Source organism: Manis pentadactyla, chromosome 10 (assembly GCF_030020395.1).
Source record: "Manis pentadactyla isolate mManPen7 chromosome 10, mManPen7.hap1, whole genome shotgun sequence".
Lineage (NCBI taxonomy): Eukaryota > Metazoa > Chordata > Mammalia > Pholidota > Manidae > Manis > Manis pentadactyla.
Window position 1 is genome coordinate 18129734 of NC_080028.1, and position 15289 is coordinate 18145022.

At 39.4% G+C, this 15289-nt stretch overlaps 1 long non-coding RNA gene across 1 annotated transcript in view; it reads right to left on the minus strand.

Annotated features, from left to right (window-relative positions):
* Positions 1 to 4279: 4279 nt before the first annotated feature.
* Positions 4280 to 15289, minus strand: part of LOC130678955 (uncharacterized) — a 183215-nt gene continuing 172205 nt past the window's right edge. Inside the window, exon 6 of the long non-coding RNA XR_008991934.1 lies at positions 4280 to 4354. This is a non-coding gene — a long non-coding RNA (uncharacterized LOC130678955). The remainder of the gene's footprint in view (positions 4355 to 15289) is intronic.

Genomic DNA, 15289 nt, shown 5'->3' on the forward strand with positions numbered 1-15289 from the left:
CAGCAGCTTAGATGAAAGCTACAAGATAGAAAGGGGATTCCCACATCATCATTAGAGGTTGGGTTTTTTTCTCTCTCTCTTTCTAGGACCCACCCACCATTAGCCTAACTTGCTCCTTCTGTTCCCCCCACACACACCAGATGCTTCAGCTGCACAGGGCAAATTAATGAGTGATTCCCAGACTTTCTGCCTATTTTCCTGGCTTCTTTGATCACACTAAATCTTCATTTGAAACACCTTCTTCCTATTCACAGAGCAAAATCTTACACATTGTGATACCCAACCTAAAGTTCATCTCTTCAAAGCCTTTCTGAAAACCTGATAGAAAGAATTAACCATTTCCTCCTTTATAATCTCATTCTCATAATCATTTACACAATTAGTAGAGAAATGTGTCCATTATTTGGGGTTATTGTTTCCTTTTCCATCCCTCACCTTTGCCTGTAAACTTTTTGAGAGTAGGTTTAATGAAGTAGGCATCTTTGCAGCCTAAACAAAGGGTCAGCAAACTTTTTCTGTAAAGGGCCAGATAGTAAATATTTTAGGTTCTGTGAGTCATATGATCTCTGTTGTAAGAGATGAGTATAACTCTGCTGTTACAGTACAAAAGCAGCCAGTATGTAAACAAATGGGTGTACTACTTAGAATTTTGTAGCAGCCTGGAAAATCAAGCCAACTTATATGCATCCTTTTTTGGAATTGTGAGTTGTAACTTAGACTAGCCTATCCAAAACAGGGCTGATAAAAAATCAACTTGGAGAAGGCATTCTGTCCATGTTACAATGCTAAGATAGATGATTTGAAAGTTCATAAGGAGAACGTTTTGGCACTGTGGAGACCAGCAACCATTCCTGCTTGGTATAGGAAACCAGCTCCCACATCACTGAATAACAATAATGATATTAATAATTATTGTGGCGATAGCAAACAGTTACTGAGTGCTTACTACATGCCAGGCACCATTTAAGCACTTTGCATGCATTAGTTCATTTCATCCTCCCAAGAATCCTTTGGAAAACGTTTTACTTTGATTTCCATTTTACAGGTGAAATAGGCTCAGAGCGGTTACCTGACTTATGCAGGGTAGTACAGTTAGAAAGTGGTGATGCTGGCAATCTGAAATTGAAGGATCAGTGCATGCACTATGTTGTGTTCTCAAATGCAGTTCCTTGGCCTAGATGTATATATAAGAATCACCTGAAGAACTGATACAGACACCTAGATGCCACCCTTACGGATGCTGAGACAGAATACTCAAGGTAAAATCGGGATCTCTAATTTTTTAAAGAGCTACCCCTATGATTCAGATGTGTAGCTGTAGTGAGATGAATGGTGGTTTCCAAAAGGTATGCCCATGTCTTAGTTCCTTCAACCTGTGGATTTTACCAGACTTGGGAAAACAGTTTTGGCAGATGTCTAAAGAATTTTAAGAGAAGAAGGACCCTGTAGTATAAAACCAGCCCTCAATCCTACAATAAGTATCCTTATAAGAGGCACACAGAGGAGACAGAGAGAGAAGAGGAGGAGGCAGGGTGGCCACGAGGCAGAGACCAGAATGATGTGGCCACAAATCAAGGAATGCTGACAGGCATGGGAATCTGCAAGACGCAGATAATGGATATTTCCCCTAGGACCTCCAGAGGGAGTGCGGCCTGTCAACACCTTGATTTTCGACTTACGGATTCCAGCACCGTGAGGAAATAAGTCTCTGTTGTAAGCTACCCAGTCTGTGGTACACTGTTGTCATAGCCCTAGGAAACTAATACAGAGCCACTCCCACTTCTGCTTCTTAATTCCTGAACCATGTATGTGGACAGTGGGGAAGACCACACACATAATTGTTCTCTGATTTGAACAGTCTATCACATCATGTAAAACAGACCCCCATCCCTTCAGGGTTGTCTCTCAGTTGGTGCTGAGTCTTCAGTAAGCTGACTATCTTTCAATCACACCAGCTGGTTCCAGATGATGGAAGTATGCAGCAAAGTAGGTAATTTCATAAGCATGAGTCCACTGCCGCATTTTGTTTTTAGTTTTGCTGTGAAATGAGGTTCTTTATCAAACACCATGCTATACAGAATACCATGATAGTGGTGGGTAAGGCATTCTGTCTATTCATGGACGGTAGAAGTGATAGAAGCTGAATCCTTATCAGAATATACGTCTGTTCCAGTGAAGGCAAGTCTGTGCCATTTCTGAGATGGAAGAGGTCCAGGGAATCTATCAGTCTGGCATCAGGTAGCTCACTGGTACCTCTGGGAAGGTGTCATATCAGCAACTCAGTGTTGGTCTCTGCTGTTGGCCGACTGACACAACAGCATGTTATCTAGGTTAGCCTCGATAAGGGGAAGTTCATGTTATTAAGGCCTATTCCTGTCACCATGACTACTTTGTACTCAGGTCCGATAAGTAAGCACTGGGACAGTGGGAAAAAAATTTGACTGATTTACACAGTATCATTTTGTCCACCAGATTATTAAGCATCTCTTTTGCAGTGGTGACCTTCCGTAAACATTCAGATGGAATACAAATATCTTCGCAGTCTGTGCTCATTCAGAGAAATCTGTCTATATACTTTTTCCACAGACTTCCTTGTCACTACTATTTCAATCCTTTTCCTTCTGAGTCCCTGACCATCCAACGGCCCATGACTCAATATAGATCCATACTTTTGGCTATTTCTCACTCTGGGCTGGTAGAAAATAATCATATGCTCAAAGTTCTTCCCACTAGCGGGATTTTTCTCAATCACTGCCCTATCATAAGAACTGTAAATTTTCTCTTGTGGTAGTGGGGAGCCACAGGGAATTTTAAACAGGGGAAAGACTGAGCCAATTATTTTATGGTAAAATAAATAAATAAATAAAACTCCCTAGTATTTCTAGGAAGAAACGGGCTTCATCTAAGACATAATTCTGTAAAAAGAAAGCATTTTTTTTGGCTGTTTTTTGCCCGTTCTGGAGCAGTAGACCCTGTGTACAATACCAAGCAAAGTCTGCTTAGTTTAAAAAATATAGAAAACAATACATTAAAGTTAATATGGCTGGAAATTTTGGAGCATAGAAAATTCACTAATACCACCATCAATAACAAGAACTCTTATGAAATGAACTATATCAACACGGCATTCTGAATGCTCTTGCAGCACCATTTAGCATCTTCTTATGATGCAGCTTGTTACAGGTCTTAGCCAGCGTGGCTCAGGGGATAGTGCTCCAGGATTGGGTCCCTTTCTTCTATGTGTTCTTACTGTAATGTTTGCTTCTTGTTTTAGGGACCTTATAATAGTTTCCTATTGATGTTATAAAAATTACCACAAATGTATTGGCTAAAACATCACAAATTTATTGTTGTACAGCCCTGTAAGAAGTCAAAAGTCAGTCCCACTGAGCTAATGTCAAGGTTTCAACTTGTCTCCAATCTTCTTTCTTACTACTTGTCTTCACACACCCTTTGCATCAATACACAGCTAGCCAGTTCCTGTCCTTGTACAACTTGTCACACTGTTCTCTCTTCTGAAGGCCATCCCCTGTACCCACTTCCCATGTGTCCTGATCCTATATCCATCTTAACACCTAATACAAATGTCACAATCCCCCAGCTGAAAAGAATCTTTCACTCTTTCCAGCTGTCACTTAAACCTTCTCTAGGTCCTAGAATCTAAATCTCTTGAGGGCGGGAACTTCACCTTATTTATATATCTTGTGTCCCCTAAAGTTGGACTACCACGGATGGTTATGCAAGTTGTGTGTGGTGGCTCTGCCATGCAAAACCTAGCATACTGCCTTTTACGTGAGAAGCACTCACTCAATAATTCCTCATAAGTGAATGAATGACTGTGAATTAATTGATATTGACATTATCCTCAATTACCAATGTAATGAACTCTGAAACATTTTAAGGTGTTCAGACACTGAAACATTTGAAGTTAGAATGCAAGGAGAAATGTAAAAGAGAGATAATATTAAAGAGGGCTGAAATCCTTCACCAGATGAACTTTGGGGTCTAGACTTTCTTTTGAAAGAGAGTCTGATGAGAGCACACCTCTGTCATTTACACACACACACACACACACACACACACACACGGCACATAGTTCCTCCCTAACCTTGCAGATTCCCTGCTAGGAGGACCCCTGTGATTGGTTATGATAACTGTGCATTGTTTGTGTCGGTGGCAGCCTCTGCCTGGCCCTTCAGTCATCCTGCTCCCTAATCTACCCCACCCACGCTCCCCTGCCAGGATCCCTTTGGTGTGTGTGCATCTTACCATTCAGTCCCTATAGCCAGTACCGGGAAAACTGCTACTGGAAATGACATCCAGTGCCAACACCATGATTTCTTTTCATGGGAACCTGTAAGAAGAAGAGAAAGAGTTAGAACATATCGTAATAACAATAACGCTGGGAGTCCCCATTGCCAAGAGATCAGATCTCAATAGGTGGACTGTTTTGGAGCTGGATGGCTGCCCTGAAACACAACTTGCTTATTCAACAGAACGCTGCCCATGAATAGGTGTCACACTCAGCAGGGGGGCAACCTAGGTAGATAACAGTCCAGTGCTCACCAAAGGAAACCAGACCCCTGACCACTTTCATTAGCATTTATGTAGCCAACCAAAGAGTAAACAAACCAAGGAGCCCTGATGGAGTATGGGTGTCACTTCATATCCGAATGGCCTGAGCAGTTTAGTGCCCCATCTCACTTGTTCACTTGCTGGCCTCAGTGCCAGAATTTGGGGCACATCTACCCATGGACACAAGTTTTGCAGAACCCAAGAGATGTTGCTTAGCATTGCAGATTGCCGGTGTGGCAGCTTACAGACTTGGGCCTGAATTCTAATCCACTGCTCATGGGGAAAGCTAACTTCCACTCATCCACATTCCACCATTTGCGGTGTGCAATCATGTCATTTGGGGTAGGCACTGAGCTAAATTTTCCTTCGTACTCACAGGACAGAGTGTGATTACCGGTACTGACTCTGAAGCCAGACAGGCCCAAGCTCCAATCCCAGCGCTGTCACTATACACCTTCTCTAAGCTCCAATTCTCTCATCTGTAAAATGGGACTGCTTATGATAGCACTGAATTCAGAGGTTTCTTGTGAGGGTTAAATATATTAATGTTGGCGAAGTATTTGGTACAGAGTAAGTCCTCAGTGAATAATAGCTACTATTAAGGAGGAAAAATGACATTCAGTTAAATAAACTTCCTTTCCTGAATGCTACCAATTACAGCCCCAGTTTCTCTGCTCTCCACATGGGGATAGGAAGCAAGGGTCAAAGGCTGAGTGCTTGCTGCAACATCAATAAGAAACAGAGCATGATCAAGCACCTTGGACAGTCACTCTACCCATTAGTAAAAAAAGGTGGCCTAGGTTCTCTTCAACCAGATTTGCCACTACTCCCATGGAATGTGGGAGGGTGTATGAACAAGCAAGAGCAGAAAACAACCAAACAGTTTAGCCAAGACTTGTCATTTCTGTGGAAATCTGTAGGAGAGTAAAGGGAGGTGAATACGGATCTTTCCTAATGATTCCACTTCCAAAGGTCATTCTTCTGCGATCACATCTGCCTATTACAGGAATATATCCATCTCGCCAGATGCACCACTTCCTTCTTGATATTTATACAGCTGGCAACCCAGCTGGCAAAGAAAATAAGCCCCCTCTTGGTCAAACCACTCCTTGGGATTGCCATCAGACTCCTGACAAAATGTGTAAAGAGAAGAAAGGGGAAAGATGATTTAGAAACACACCCACCCAACAGTGTTTCCATCCCCCTGGATTCACCAGATGGGAGCCCTGTTATCTCAAAAATCTGAGATCTAGATTCCTCACTACAGATTACGAGCCCTTCAGTATGGTGGCAAAACGTATGGACTTTGTTACTAGAGGGATCTGGGTTTACTCTGACTGTGTTGCTTAGCCATGAAGCGTCATTCTTTTCCACTGCTACAATTTGAAGTCCCTTTCAATGGTTGGAAAATGCCTTCTGTACATGAGCCTCCATGGGAGGTAAGGCCCACCTCCCAGGATGGAAGCCAGATTCCACCTCCCCAAACTCCCTTACAACTGCACTGGGATCAGGAAGTCTAGGATTTGTATCACCTTCAATTTCTGACATCACTGTCTTGAAATGTTCAGTGTATAGATCTTTCACATTCTTGGTTACATTTATTCCTTGAGGGCATTATTTTTAGTGAAATAAGTCAGACAGAGGATGACAAATATTATCTTTGATTTATGATCTCACTTATATGTGGAATCTAGAAAACCCAAACTTACAGAAACAGTGAAGAGATTGGTGGCAGTCAAGGATGGGGCAGGGGAAGGAAATAGGTGAATGTGGTTAAAGGGTACAAACTTCCAATTTTAAGATGAATAACTTCTGGGGATGTATGTATAGCATGGTGACTATAGTTAACAATACTTCATTGTATATTTGAACATTGCTAAAACAGTAAAACTTAAAAGCTCTCACAATACACACAAAAATTGTAACTATGTAAGGTGATGGGTGTGTTGAGTAACCTTATTGTGGTGATCATTTTGCAATATATACATATATGAAATCATTATGTTGTCCACTCCTAGGAGTTTACCCAAAGAATACAAGATCTCAGATTCAAAAAGACATATGCCCCCTATGTTTATTGCAGCACCTTTTACAATAACCAAGATATGGAAGCAACCTAAGTGTCCATCAGTAGATGAATGGATAAAGAAGATGTGGTGCATATACACAATGGAATACTATTCAGCCATAAGAAAGAAACAGATCCTACATTTGCAACAACATGGATGGAGCTAGAGGGTATTATGCTCAGTGAAATAAGCCAGGGAGAGAAAGACAAGTACCAAATGATTTCCCTCATTTGTGGAGTATAACAATGAAGCAAAACTGAAGGAACAAAACAGCAGCAGACTCACAAACTCCAGGAAGGAACTAGCACTCATGAAAGGGAGAGGTGAGGGAGGGCAGGTGGGAGGGAGGGAGAAGGGGATTGAGGGGTATTATGATTAGTACACTGGTGTGGGGGGAATCATGATCATGGGAAAGACAGTGTAGCACAGAGAAGACAAGTAGTGACTCTGTGGCATCTAATTACACTGAAGGACAATGACTGCAGTGGGGTAGGGGGGCACTCAATAATAAGGGTGAATGTAGTAACCACATTGCTTTTCATATGAAACCTTCATAAGAATGTATATCAATGAAACTTTAATAAAAAAGAATCATTATGTTGCACACCGTATACAATGTTATATGTCAATGATATCTCAATCATGCTGGAAAAGATAAACAATAAAATTTTAAAATAACAATAATGACAAAAAAGGCAAATACTTATTTGGCTAGTTTCATATGGCATGACCCTTGTGTTTGTAATTTTGGGATAAACAAACCCCAAAACTTATTTTGCTACTATGTTCTGGGACTATGTCTCTTACCAGTAGTTTATAAATGTACATTTTGTTTCATTTTCCTTTCATTTTTATGAAGCATCCAAATTTACACAAAGATTTCCGTATAGATAAAAATAATGGATCAACTTAAAATGCTTTATTTTTGCTGCAAGCAACAGAAAACAGCAGCTTTAACCCATGAACATATGCTCTTTCTCATACTGAGATGCCAGGAAGAAGTTTGTGTAGGGTGATAAAGTTGTCCAACAGAGCCATTGTAGATTTAACCTCTTCTGATCCTCTGTAGCCCTGCCCTTAAAGTGATGGTATCATGGCTGTTGCCTCATGGTCAAGAGTTAGCTGCTGCACCAACCGGAGTAAAACCCATCTGCATTTCACTTGGTAAGCAGAAAGTGGAAAGAACTAAATGCCAAAGGTGATATATGAGTCATAAGAAATACATATTGGTCATTCATATGACCAAATATATATTTCCCAGGTATATTTGGTTTTCAGCCACAGTTCCTACAAACACTGAAGAGTCTTAAAAGTGAAACAGGTGTCTTGTCATGTTAATGAGAAGCTTTTGGGCCCCCACTCAAGGGCAGGGACTGGAAACTGAATCAGCCAATGGCCAGTAATTTAGACAATCATGACTATGCAGTGAAGCCCTCACAAAAACCCCTGAGAAGAGCTTATCTCTCTCCACTTCTGGATCCTGCTTCTCAGGCAGGAAGAACTTCTATGCCTGGGGAACCAGAACACCTCCACATGCCTCCGAGCCAGGCTCCAAGCTCTGAGAGGATAGAAGCTCCTTTATTTGGGACCTTGCCCCATGTATCTCTTCATCTGGCTGTTAACTTGTATCCTTTATGATATACTTTATACCTTTATGATATACTTTATTAAACCGGTAAAAGAGTAAGTGTTTTCCTGGGTTCTGTGAGCCACTCTTGCAAAATAATCAAACCCAAGAGGGAGGTCATGGGAAACTCCAAGCCATAGCTGGTAGGTCAGAAGCACAGGTTAAGTGCCTGAGGCTTGCAACCAGTGCCTGGAGTCGGGGAGGGAGGCAGTTTTGTAGGACAGAGCCCTTAATCTGGGGAATCTGGTGCTGTCTCCGGGCAGATAGCATCAGAATTGAGTTGAGTTTTCCAACACCTTGCTGGTGTTCAATAACTGCTTGGTGTTATGTGTGGCAAGACCTCCTCCCACATACTCACACGTGCTGGAATCACGTCTGGGAACCCAAATGAAATTATACTATTATTACTACTGTGCATAATATTATTATTGTTATATATATAAACAATAATATATATATAAACACATATATGTGTGTGTGTGTAAGAAAGGAACACATCACACCAAAGAACCATGTTTTCTGGGTACAGTTCTTTGAAATAGCTTTTCTTAAGTCCTATCTAGTGGCTTCTACTTGGAGCTCAGTCACATGTGCATACCTAATCAATCTGCTGAGAGCTTATAGGAGAAAGTGAGTTGCATATGGGCTGTATCTACAACCCTTCACTGTCTGCCATGGATGGTAATATAGTTAAAACTGAGCTACATAAATGGCATAATGGTGTAAGAAAATATGTGTAAGGGAAGAAGGCTTGGAGCCTCCATTTCTAACTAAGAAGGCTAGGTACCACGTATGAGAAATAATAATAATAAAAATAGTGTAATATAGCTAGGAATGACTACTATTTCACCAGACACTGTTTAAAACACTTATATGCATTATATGTCATTTAATCCTTGAAACTACTTTATGAGGTAAATACAATTATTATTCATTTATCTATGAGGAAACCAAGGCCCAAAGAAATTATACAACTTGAAGAATGCCCCTCAGTGAATAAGTGCACAAGCTGCAATTCAAATACAGCGAGCAAAAAGTCTAACCCAGTTTTGCTAAGAGATAAAAAAGAAAGGGATCTTTTGTTTCTTTTATCTTGTCCTTTTAAGATTTTCTCTGCAAGTCAAAAAACGTTTAACAACACTTGTGAGTCTGAAACTTAAATTTCCAAATTCACATGACCTAAAATCTCAGAACAAGAATACCAGTCAGTCTATTATTTAGCATAGAACCTGTCCAGTTTGGTGTTGGTTTTCCTAAATAGTGGTCTGGAGAGTGATATTTGCCTTGATAGTAAAACTACTACTGCTACTAATACTATTAATATTCCATGAATAGGCCTTTTATATCTACAGGTGTGAGGACATTTTGGAGCATAGCAGGCTCAGTGAAGGAGATGTCTTATGAAAGTGGTCTGGAGTCTGTTGTGTGACCATCTCTTCAAACCAGAAGAAACAATCCACATGCCCCAGGGAACCATAACTCCCTTCAAACACCACCAGCAACAAGAAGTCCAGATATAAGCTTAGTTTAAAGCAATGTTTCTTAACCTTTTTTCATTATTGATCCCTAAAGAGCCTATGTGACATTTTTTCCTAATTGTCTCCACTATGACATTTAAATACCACAAATATATCATATATCTGCTTATATAGTGTGGTTCTTAGGAGGGCTAAAAGATCTCAATTTATTCACCCAGAGAACCAATTTTCATCCCCTTGGGATAATACTGTCCTTGTTGAAAGTGATTGATTTATGACTTTAAAAGTCATTCTGAGAAATGGAGCTGCCTCTTGGCTTCACCAAAATTCTAACAATGGACAAGAAGCCCTAAAAGACTTCAACAAAAGCCTTGCTGTTCTCAGTGTAGTAGTCATTATTGCTATCAATATTTTTGGAGCACAGAGTAAGACTGCACACATACCACCAGGTGGTTTGGGGAGGGCTATGAGTCTAGTTCTGTCTAATGACTCATAAGTGAAAGGGTCACCTATCACTTCCAGGCAAGAATATTTTATTGGCATTGGGGAACCTACAACTCTCTTTCCCTCTATCCATTGATAAGCAACATTGAAGATGGTGGCTGCTTTGCCAGCCTGGGTTCCAAAGTGAGGAAACATGGAACAGAGCCCCCAGCTGATCTGCAGTGCATAAGAAATACACCACTAAGATTTGGAGGGTGCTTGTTGTTGCAGCACAACCCAGCCTATCCTGACTGATACACACAGTCATTCATTTGTTCATTTAAATGAATGAGAACCCATTATGTGCCAGACACTGTCCTAAGCACTCATAGTAGAACAGTAAACTAGACAAGTGCTTGACTTCATGGAACTTATATTCTAATGGAGGAATCTAGTAAAATCACATTCAGCAACTCTAAAGCCCAGGAAGGAAGGGAAAAATTGTACACAAAAAATTAACCCTTCCTCTTGAAGAAAAAGCTAAAATTAGAACATTCCATGCTGTGGATCCTCTCAACAATCTTCTCAGAAATAAAGCCATATCCAGAGACTATGGATCCCTCTGCTTCTCCCCCAGGACACCAAAGGGATGTTCAAATCTATTTTAATTTTGAATTTTGAAGTTAAATGATCTAGGAAATTATTTACAGAAGGAAATCTTTGGGAAAAGAGCAGGATTAGGAAAGTGTAAAGTTGTGAAGAGGTTGTCTAGACTTCAGAAAACAAAAGGTACAGAGGTGAAAGTAGAAATACTTCTTGCTCAGACCAAATGGACCACAGAAGCACCGAGTTACAGGATGAACTAATTCATCAAAACATCAACTTGAGCTCTTCAAAAAGTGATTTCATTTTGCCTAAGACCCTATATTACACAGACATGTTCATTTCCCACAGGATGAAGCCCATTCTTCCTTGAGAGGAATCCTGAGCAGATACACAAATAATTAAACTGAAATAGACCATTTTAACCCCACTGCAGTTCAAACACCCCAGCCATCAAAGCTCGCCAGCCAAAACCAGCTGCTTAAGATCATCCTTTGAGGTTCAATGAACTAGGGCTTTGTTAGAACAGGAGTGAGAAAGGATTTCAAAGACAAGGGCCCTCCTTGGGAAATGATTTCCTGATGACCTCTTCAAATTACATGCTTTTTCTCATAATACACTTAGGCCCCTAATCCTTATTCCCTCCACTGTGAATCTCTCTTAAGCCCCTCAGCTAGTCTAGAAGAAAATGATGATAAGAAGGCCACATTTCCCCAACCCATGACAACCCTAATGAACCTTTCATAATATAAAATGTATAGGAGACACATTTTCCTCTGTTTCTGTCTCTGCAAGTTCTGGATAACCTGAGTCTGTGTTTATATAATGGTTTAACTTGAAAAACAAAAAGATGCTAAATTTTAAACCTTGTAATTATATCATTTCCAGACACCAGCATCATCATTACTGTCTACTTCAATAGCTCCATGTACGACTACTTCCGAAGACTTCTAATACTTTTGTAATTCTGTTTTGATTTTTCAGCTAAAAACAAACATATATATCTGAGTTTTAATATTAGGTATGGCTTTTTTTCTGTAAAGTTAAGATAATAATTTCTGAAAGGATATACATACCATAAAATCAGCTGCCTCATTTGACTAACTAATATTATTGCTCAGAAATTTATCAAAGGGCCTTATACCTGAAGAGTTCATGGTACAATACCAGAAGAAAAAGGAATAGAAGGAAATGAATATGAATCAGTTCCTAGAAGCAAACACATATACTAGGAATCAAATATCAATTATGTGAGAGTGCTCATAATAATCTGTTATTAAAAAAAAAAGTGTGCCTAGAAAACAGGATTGGGAGTGGAAAATCTGTTTTCTGACATTAGCTAATTGCGTGACCTCAGGAAAGTAACTCTGTGCACTGACTGTCTGCCAGGCATCATACAAAGCATTTTTTTCATGAATTAGCTCATTTACTCTTCATGTGCTAACCTTTGTGGCAAGTATTATTATCATCCTCATTTATGAGATAAGGAATATGGTGCACGGGGAAGTTAAATAACCCAAGGTCACAAGTTTCAAAAGCAGGTCCTTGCTTTTAACTCCCTCACCTCTAGATGTTCTTTAAAGTTTCATACAGATTTGGCCCTTCTAAGCTTCCTAAATCTTCAGTTCTAAAGCCCCACTCTATGGCTTCATCTCTAAAATTATGTATAATTCTAGCAGTGACTCTATGTTTTATGTGTTTTTTCTTTTAAAACATTTTATTTTGAAGACTTCAGCCTAAAACCTTATATGAAATCTTCGGCTTGGGTTAAAATATTAAAAGAGAAGATGAAGGATGAGGAAGGGAGAAAACTCCACCAATTATTTCTTGAGCATTTGGCCACAAGGAAGTCACTTTTAGCTCTATGGTTAACTGTCATGGACCTTATATTTTTGGGGTGGGATGGGAAGGGGGCAGGATACATCCTGTCCTCAACTACAATACAATAGGATAAGGAAATATTTGATTAAACAATATGAAATTGTCATTTTTGTAAGCCAAAATAGTTAAAGAGAAACAATTTTATATTATGTGGATTAATATGCTCAAAGAACATAGACAAGGGAGCAGTCAGTTTTGCTTGGAGAAGTAAAGAAAAGCTTCACAAAGAAGCTGGACCTGACGGAGCCCTGCAGGGTGAGTTAGACCATCACTGATCAGAGAAATGGAGAGATGATATTCAAAGGGGAGAAATACCAGAGCAAAAGCAGTGGGGCCTGAGAAACCATGACTAATAGACTCTTATGGTCGAAACTCAGAAACCACTGGGGGGATGCCAGAATTGAGACTAGAAGGAACCAAATTAATAGCTACCATATTTAGCTTGTTCACATTCTGACCTCAACATTGCAAGAGGAGATATTAGTGGTTTTTAAAGAGTTAAGAAGGCATATGGCATAAGGAAAAGAGTACACATGGATTTTGGTGCCACATAAACCTGGTTTGAATCCTAACTCTACTAAGTGAGTGAACTTGGCCAAATCACTTATCTCCCATGAGCCTCCATTTCCTTATCTATAAAATGGGTTCAATAAGACTTACCTTGAAGGATGATTGTAAAGATTAGAGATGATGTGTATAAAGCATTTAGCAGATTAACTGACACACTAATGATTTCCAATTAAAATTCACCCTTATTAGAAGTATTATTAATGTCTTAGAGGGCTCAATGTTTTATAGAAACATTTACTGGCAACTTGCAGGGACTGGTAGCACTAATTATAGCAAGTCCAGGAAATTAAAAGTAAATACTGCAATTCTCCAACCAGAAGACTTTGAAAAGGCCAAGAACTATTATGCTCAGAAGATGCCTAATCCAGAAAATAACCACATCAATTAATATTTGCAAAGCAACTTTCCATATGTGAAGCACTTTCCTATGGATTAATTCATCTGTTCATCTCAGCAGCCTTGTGAGACAAGTTGATCCTAATGCCTCCATTTGAGAGGAAATAAACTTCAGAGTAGTCCTTGCTCAAGGTCCCATGATGGCAAGTGTCAGAGTTGGGAGTCTCAATATAATTGAAAATGTAGACTGTGTCTTTGTCCTTTCCTTAAAAGATGGAACACAGAAGTTGTTTTGAAAGTTTAGGAAGTTGTAACCTGATGGTCTCAATTAAGAATGATAATGTGGGAGATTATACAATCATAAAATTTTGTGTGGGGTCCATCAACCATCATCTCTCTTAGCCTTCTCGTTTTACAAAAAAGAAAATTGAGAAAAGAACAATTAAATGACTCTTCTGTAGTCACTTTGAAAATTTATGGCTGTGCTTCTAGTTAAAGATGGCAGATTTAACATATGCTTTGCATTACATTCCATCTCCAAAACCCACTAAAAAGACAGTAAAATCTATTTTAAAGACATTAACCTATAAGGACAAAAAGAATGAGAAGGAAAACAACATTTTGTTAAGATAGAAAGCAGACGGTTGAGTGGTAACTGGCTTAGCAGACCCATGAAGCTGAAATTCAAATTGACAGTGGGGGAAGCCCAGAAGCAACCTGATTTGCACTGCAAAACCCCAAAAAGCCTCAGAAATGGACAACCAGAAGTACCTCTGAAAGTGGGGATGCAACTGAATCTGAATCTGATATAGGATTTGCTAAGTCTGTTTGAGAAGCAGTAAAAGAGTGAAGACTTGCTCTCTGGAGAGGGCATATCAGAAAGATCCTAGACAGAGGGATGTCAGGTATTACAGAGGACAGAGGCACTCTACTGAAAATAGGGAGATTTGTTAATAGTATGCATTGTAAATGGTGAGAACCCCAACCTCCTGTCTCACATTGGCTCCCAAAATAATGACAGCCATGCTTTTAGGCTGAAGATTGAATGATTCTGGTCTGGGTACTTTGACTAGCCCAATAATAAGACATAAAGATACTAATAGCAAAGCATTCCCTAAAGAAATGCCTCAGCCAGGTCACCTTAGTGATGCCTAGGAGTCAATAAGTCCTATCTGTGCACTCAGATATTTCTTCAGCTGCTTTATGCACCTATCTTAAGATGGCCAGATTTAGCAAATAAAAATATGATTATTTGGGACATACTTATACTAAAAATGTATTTATTGTTTACATTAAATCTAAATCTGAGTGTTCCATAACATTTCTGGCAACTTTATCCTCTCTTAAATACGAATGACCATCCAGAAACACCAAACATTTGAGAAAAGCTTCAACATGAAAGACAATGACTAAAATATACTAATGTGAGACAAGGAACATAAAGACAAAAAAAGTGTGAGGAGAAAAATAATCTCAAAAATAGTATATTTTCAGAGAAGACAAGTAGTAACTCTATAGCATCTTACTATGCTGATGGTCAGAGACTGTAATGGGGAATGTGGTGGGGACTTGATAATGGGGGAGTCTAGTAACCACAATGTTGCTCATGTGATTGTATACTAATGATACCAAAATTTAAAAAAAAATAGTGCATTTTGTTTTCTCAGAAAGTTAAGAAAGGATACTGTACCTCTGAAATAAGATTAGTTTGTTTTAAAAAGAAATAG